Here is a 7,767-nt window from a genome sequence, read left to right as displayed (position 1 = left end):
GCGTTCTTCCAAGATTCCGGTACACTCGCGGTCGCTAGGCATTGCGTGTACAGGTTTGCCAGTTTTACTAGTAGAATTTGCCCGCCATACTTCAAGAGTTCTGCCGTTATCTATTTATTTATTTATTTACGACACTACCCACAGCGCCAGTTTGGCATTACAGTGGGGGGGATACAGTACATATTTCATTGATCAATAAAAGCAGTTGGTCAGGCACACGGGCAGACAATAATTACAGTTCAGGGCAATTTCTAACACAAGCGAAGATCATGAGAGAAAAAAAAATCATACATGCGTGAAGCAAAACGCAGCGGTTATAGAGCGCAATAAAAAATCAAACAGCTGAAGCAAAGGCGTCATTCGATAATAACGTGCACTGCATATTTGGACGGGGAACACTGACAGTGAAAAAGACAAACCATACGATGGTGCCCAAACTAGCAGCTGGTTTATTGAAAGCTTTATCATTATTTATAAGCATGCGATGGTGAGTGTACATTAATAGGGTAAACATGATATCTTCGTGCGCTTGCGCTCATGTGCGATTGGACTTTTCTTTCATCATTTTCATCTGTTTTTCTGTGAGCCTTATTGTGGGCACGCAGATACATTTCTCAGGTTCCACAGGCAGCATACTGAGGGCCTCAATCACTTCCCGAACCCTTCGGTCCTTCGAGCGTGACAGCACACTTGCTTGCTTTATCTTGGGTTCACATCCGCATTTTGAGAAGTGGGCTGCAAGGTGGCCTGGCGATTGTAATTGATTACAAGCATTGTTGTGCTCCCGCAATCTTTCATTTAAACATCGGCCCGTTTGTCTAATGTAGGTTGCGACGCAGGGAAATGGAATTTTGTCGAGAACTACAACTGCGCAGTCGACAAATTTGTTGACGTGATTTACGCCACAAGATCCCTGCCCTTGTGCGTGTTGGTTTTGCGAGTTCCCTTTCTTGCACATTGCCTTTAGTTTTGAAGTCGCTGAGAACACAACGTGAACATTGTGCTTGCTTGCAACTTTTTTCAATCTATGCGATACGTTGTGCACGTACGGCAAGACTACTAGATTCTTTTTGTATGGTTCTGCTTTTTCTTTTGTTTTTTCGTTAAGATTTTTGAGGCATTTCTCGGCCACCGAGACCAGCACCTGCTTGGTGTATCCGCAGGAACTTAGGCTTCAGTTTGCACTAACAAACTTTCCGAGGCGCAGTGTGGGCACGAATTTTTCACGGCTTGCATCATGCTTGACGTGGCAAGGCTTCGTTTTGTAAGCTTTGAATGACATGAGTCAAATGGTAGCACACCTTTCTCACTTCTCGTTCTATAAGCCCAGCATGTATGTTCTTCAAATCGGAGTTCCAGGTCTAGGCACTGGAGGCCACTTTCCTTTGCTACTTCGGAGGTAAATTGTAGGCCTTTGTGTGCCGTCGCGAACATTTTTAGAGCTTCTTCTTCCCTCTATCGTGAATGCTCAGTACGCGGAAAGCGTACAAGGTAGTCATGCACGTACCGGAAGCACCAACACACACCTAGTGCGCTGAGCTCTGGTTCCAGTCTGCGGTCCCCTCCGGCCATGTAGATGTCACTCAGCACCGGTGCTATTGGAGAACCAATACATATGCCTTCTCTCTGGCAATATATTTTCCATTCGTATTCTATGAAAAGTGACTCTAGGTAGAGCTTCAATAGATCCAAAAATCCTGGACGCTCATGCCGCACTGGGTTTCGAACTTTAAGATTCGTAGCCTGTCAATAGAGCATTCTACTTCTCCGAGGATGGCGTCCCGTGGAATTTCATAGAACAAATCTTTGACGTCCACTGACATGCACACAACAGCCTTGTCTTACGCAAGAAAATTTGCGACCGCTGCAGAGTTGTTCACTAAAAAGGGGTCATCTATAGGGAGAGTTTTGAGGATGCCCTGCAGGAACGTAGCTAGATGATTCTGCCACGTTTCTCTTCCTCCAACGATGACTCGAAATGGCTTCCCTTCTTTGTGTGTCTTAATGGCGAGAAATAGGTTCAGGCATGCCTTTTTACATTCCTTCAGCTGCCTTGCCATCTTTTCGATACCATTGTTCTCGCAGAGCTGAGCTACACGAGACCTGTTAGCCTTGCGAAGCTTTAGTGCAGCTGCCCCGGCTTGTTGGAACTTATTCTGAATGGCCTCTGAGCCCTTTGCATTATATTGCTCTTTGTCCATAACAACGAAGACATCTGTCTTGCCGCACACGACCAGCCTCGTATCGCTTTCCTTCAACCAGTGAACTGTCCGGTGGGCATCTTTTCTCATCCTGCTACAACCGCCTTGGTCTGAACACCTGTCAATAACAGCCGTACCCTGTGCATGGCAGGACTCCCGTTCTTGTTCAGGTGCCCTTCCAGCTACATCCTGCACCATGGAAATTAGTTGCTCAGTCTGCATCTTGGGCTGGACAGCATACTTTGGCCCCTTACTCAAGACCTTGCTGGCATAGCTTGGTATGGCAAGTTTTGAAAGGTTAATCATCGCCCTTCCGTCTTCGTTTTGCTTCTTTTCTCTTCTCGGCATGAAACGGAACACTTCATTCCAGAGCTGTTCTCCCTTATCATCAGATAGTTTCAGAAAATACCTGTACATCTCTTCGTAGCTTGTTCCTACAAGTGGGTAGTGCAGATGGCCCAAACGTTGCACTGAAACAGTCGAACTTGCAGCCAAGTCTCCGTTCTGATGATGCTTCACAACCTTTAACCTTTTTGCCGTGGCCTCTGAAGGTTCCATGCTCCCGAAAAGCGCTGATAGCAATGGCACTGGTATTCCTTGCGTCAGAGCATAAGTGAGAACTCTGGTCCTGCATCTTGCTTCAGCAATGTAGTTCATGAAAACACATACACGAGGAAGAGGTGCGAGATGAAGAACGTTGACGTTTGAAGTACTTGAAACGAAGTTAATAAAGGCATGCTTAAGGGCTAGTTGGTACAGTCTTGAATTGGATAATAATGTGCGCTGCATATTTGGACGGCGAACACGGACAGTGAAAGAGACAAACCATATGATGGTGCGCAAACTAGCAACTGATTTATTGAAAGCTTTATCGTTATTTATAAGCATGCGATGGTGGGTTTACATTAATAGGGTAAACATGATATCTTTGTGCGCTTGCGCTCATGTGCAATTGAACTTTTCTTTCATCATTTTTATCTCTTTTAAAGCAAAGCTTTTTACCTCTACCCCCCAAGGGTTCTTTCGCGACCGTTGGTGTCACCAGAAAACTCTAGTGAACAAGTAAAAGAATTTACTGGCACCGCCGGGAATCGAACCTGGAACTAATAGACTAACAAATCGAGAGCCCGTTGTCTTACCGATTTATCTACGAGCACACGTGAAGACTGGGAAGACAGGTGGTGTACTCATCAAGCACATCTATAGGTTTACCCCTAGCGTTCACGCTGAATGCCACGTGAAAGCGTCACGCGACCACTCACCCCCGTCTAGCGGCCCGGTGCGCACATTGCTCATGGGCTAAGAGTTACAAAAATTAAAGGAAGCTCACACCAATGCATGGCATCTCACTTCTAGTACGCCAATGTGCTAAAGCCTGTGGCCTCCACTGTTCACGTAAACAATCACAGCTCCTTGTCTTCCGCCCTCACGTCAAACCAAGGAATACATTTAAATACTCTTTGATGGCCAGGCTATCACTCCAAGCCCCAACATCAAGATCCTGGGCCTACACCTCGAGGCTAACACGAAGAGTGACGTCTCCTTGCAGCGCCTCAAAAACAGCATTAATCAAATCATACACATGATCAGGCGAGTTGCCACCAAGACGCGAGGCCTAAACGAATCCGGTACCTTTCGATTAATTGAAGCTTTTATCCTCTCGAGAGTTACTTACGTCAACCCCCTGTCTTCTTCTCGACAAGGAAGACATAGAGATGCTTTATATAATGATTAGAAAGGCGGTCTAGCACGCCATTGGTCTTCAGAGGCTGCTTAGCACGGGGATCCACAACACGGTGAAAGAGCTGATAGAAGGCCATCTTTCTAACCAGAAGGTCCGACTCAGAATTGCGATGGGTAACCACATGCTTCACCAGATTGGCTGGGCAGCCCAGAATGTCACTCCGCTTGACGTACTCCCAGACACTTGGCCACTAAAACTAAAGATGCTCCCTTTGCTTAGAAATATGAACCCCTCACATGACGAGGGTCACCGAAAAGCACGGGCTCAAGCGCTAAACACCACCCTCAGTGGGGATCATGCAGTTATCTACACAGACGCCTCCAAACATCGAGGGCAGCAATACGCCATCATCGTGGCTACCTCCAGAACCAACCTCCTTCCGTGTACCTCGCTTAGCACCCAAGAAATGACGGCAGCAGAAGAGGCAGCCATCACCTTGGCTCTCGCTCAACCAGGGGTTCGGAGGGTAGTCATCGATTCCGAGCAAGCCTACTGGAATTACCAGTAGGGTTGGGTGTCTTGACCTGCACGGCGCGTGCTAAAAAAATCACTCCCCAAACGGTTCCATTTAGCTCATCTGGACAACCCATCACGCTTCAATGGAGGGCAACAAATACGCCCACCCAACAAGCCTGCGCTTTCACCTCCTGTGCTATGGAGCTGCACGAGGACAGTCACCCGCTTGTCACGTTCAGAGAGATAACCCAGCATTGTCGCCTTCTGAGACAGACCGTACCTTCGCCTTACCCTGACCTTTCCAGAGAACAATAAACTACCCTACGGCTCCTACAATCCGGGCTCCTTCCCACAGCCTACGCGAATTCACTTAATGTATCCGAATCGCTACGACGCTGAATGTAAATTTTGCTCAAAAGTAGGAACACTCCGCCCCGTAAACGGGGTGTGCGACTTTAGCTTTGAGCACCCTCCTCTCTTTCCGTCAACTGCCCAACAAGAGCAATGGGAGATGCTGCTGTCCAGGCCCTCTCTAGCTACCCAGCTTCAGCGGGTAGACAGAACTCAGGCCGCGCGGACTGCATAAGGGCCCCACAGAAGAAGGAATCACTCCCCAGGGCTGCACTCTTGGCCGTTCAGAAATCTGAACAGAAGTATTTCTTCCTCCTCCTCCTTTTCTGCCGCAAAACTCGTCGCCTCCGTCCGCGGCGCAGAGAGGGAGAAGACAGATCGTCTAACACTGGGTTGGAGCTTACTTTAATTTTACAAAAAAAAATTCCACTCTTGTGCTACACCAATACAACTCAACCAAATACCGTTCATGCTTCATGCGTTGATTTAACCTTAACAAGAATATCTCTTTGAAGTAATAAATGGTGTGGTTAAGTGCATTTCACTTCTCTATGTTTTTGCTATTTGTAGAGCGATGTGAGTAAATTTAAGTGACGTCGCATGGGTAATTGTTACGGGTGCCGTTTACAGCTTTGCTTTCCAACCACATTCACGGGGTGGATTGGCGCGATTTTTTTTGCGCTGCATCGATTGTCGTAAGCAGAATCACGCTAGACTGCATGTTGTGGCGTTTCATATTACTCTTGCTCATTCTTTGGTGCTTCAGAAGTCGTCGTCGTTCAGTTTCGTCTTACATCTGCTGGGTTAGTACAATATTTTTAGCGGGTCTTCATAATGTCAGAACAAACGCCCCCTGATAGGGAATAAGCAATCGCCATGTATTCGGTGGCGTGCGATTATCTGCGCCGTCTATTCCGGCTGCGCACGGGTGTTTAAATTTCGCGCGTGCAGACATTCCTCCTGCATAGTAGGACAGGCATACGACAGACATCGCTGCGAAAGAAAAGACACCTCTGGGGAGAGCGAAGAAGGGAAGAGGCATGTACAGAGGCACAGCCACGGGGCGGCCTCTGTAGCATCCACCGTGGTCCCGCGTAATTCGCAACAACACCGCCAAATCCTCCCCTAGTGGTACGTGGCGTCTGAAAAACGTTGCACTTATCGTCATGGCAACGAGTGGCGAGGGGAGAAAGGAGGTTGGTGACGTCCCGGACGCTGCGACGTCATTTTTCCCGCGGCAGCCAGGCCGGGCCACTGCACGCCGGCCCCTGAAACAGACGCTCGCCCAACTTTCGCGCCTGCCGCCGGTCGCTCCCTCATGGGCCGCTCGGCAATGGCACCAGGCGCGAAAGTTGGACGAGAGGCAGCGATGACTTGAAATGGCCGATTCCCGTCGTTTGTTATGTGTGCAGTAACGTGTTTAAAAATTGAACGAAGAAAACATGTAGGTAATAGTATGTTTTCTGGTGTCCAATTGTTGTCTTTGTGACGATATTAATTGGAGTGTTACACAAACATTCTTTTTGCTTTGCGTTTATTCAAAATTCATATGAGGACGTCTTTGATTCGAAGTCATGAAAACACATGTACTACGCTCATATATTGCACATACATTTTATGTACACAGTATTGGACTAAGCAAAAATATGACATGTGCAAATTTAGGCATACAATATTGTACAATAGGAAAAAAAAATCGCGCCAATCCACCCCGTGAATGTGGTTGGAAAGCAAAGCTGTAAACGGCACCCGTAACAATTACCCATGCGACGTCACTTAAATTTACTCACATCGCTCTACAAATAGCAAAAACAGAGAAGTGAAATGCACTTAACCACACCATTTATTACTTCAAAGAGATATTCTTGTTAAGGTTAAATCAACGCATGAAGCATGAACGGTATTTGGTTGAGTTGTATTGGTGTAGCACAAGAGTGGAATTTTTTTTTGTAAAATTAAAGTAAGCTCCAACCCAGTGTTAGACGATCTGTCTTCTCCCTCTCTGCGCCGCGGACGGAGGCGACGAGTTTTGCGGCAGAAAAGGAGGAGGAGGAAGAAATACTTCTGTTCAGATTTCTGAACGGCCAAGAGTGCAGCCCTGGGGAGTGATTCCTTCTTCTGTGGGGCCCTTATGCAGTCCGCGCGGCCTGAGTTCTGTCTACCCGCTGAAGCTGGGTAGCTAGAGAGGGCCTGGACAGCAGCATCTCCCATTGCTCTTGTTGGGCAGTTGACGGAAAGAGAGGAGGGTGCTCAAAGCTAAAGTCGCACACCCCGTTTACGGGGCGGAGTGTTCCTACTTTTGAGCAAAATTTACATTCAGCGTCGTAGCGATTCGGATACATTAAGTGAATTCGCGTAGGCTGTGGGAAGGAGCCCGGATTGTAGGAGCCGTAGGGTAGTTTATTGTTCTCTGGAAAGGTCAGGGTAAGGCGAAGGTACGGTCTGTCTCAGAAGGCGACAATGCTGGGTTATCTCTCTGAACGTGACAAGCGGGTGACTGTCCTCGTGCAGCTCCATAGCACAGGAGGTGAAAGCGCAGGCTTGTTGGGTGGGCGTATTTGTTGCCCTCCATTGAAGCGTGATGGGTTGTCCAGATGAGCTAAATGGAACCGTTTGGGGAGTGATTTTTTTAGCACGCGCCGTGCAGGTCAAGACACCCAACCCTACTGGTAATTCCAGTAGGCTTGCTCGGAATCGATGACTACCCTCCGAACCCCTGGTTGAGCGAGAGCCAAGGTGATGGCTGCCTCTTCTGCTGCCGTCATTTCTTGGGTGCTAAGCGAGGTACACGGAAGGAGGTTGGTTCTGGAGGTAGCCACGATGATGGCGTATTGCTGCCCTCGATGTTTGGAGGCGTCTGTGTAGATAACTGCATGATCCCCACTGAGGGTGGTGTTTAGCGCTTGAGCCCGTGCTTTTCGGTGACCCTCGTCATGTGAGGGGTTCATATTTCTAAGCAAAGGGAGCATCTTTAGTTTTAGTGGCCAAGTGTCTGGGAGTACGTCAAGCGGAGTG

The sequence above is a fragment of the Haemaphysalis longicornis genome, unplaced genomic scaffold (genome assembly GCF_048455015.1).
Source record: "Haemaphysalis longicornis isolate Haplotype H1 unplaced genomic scaffold, Haemaphysalis longicornis Haplotype H1 scaffold_1, whole genome shotgun sequence".
In the NCBI taxonomy this organism is placed as follows: Eukaryota; Metazoa; Arthropoda; class Arachnida; order Ixodida; family Ixodidae; genus Haemaphysalis; species Haemaphysalis longicornis.
The sequence above is the reverse complement of the archived record's forward strand: the minus strand, read 5'-3'. Positions refer to the sequence as shown.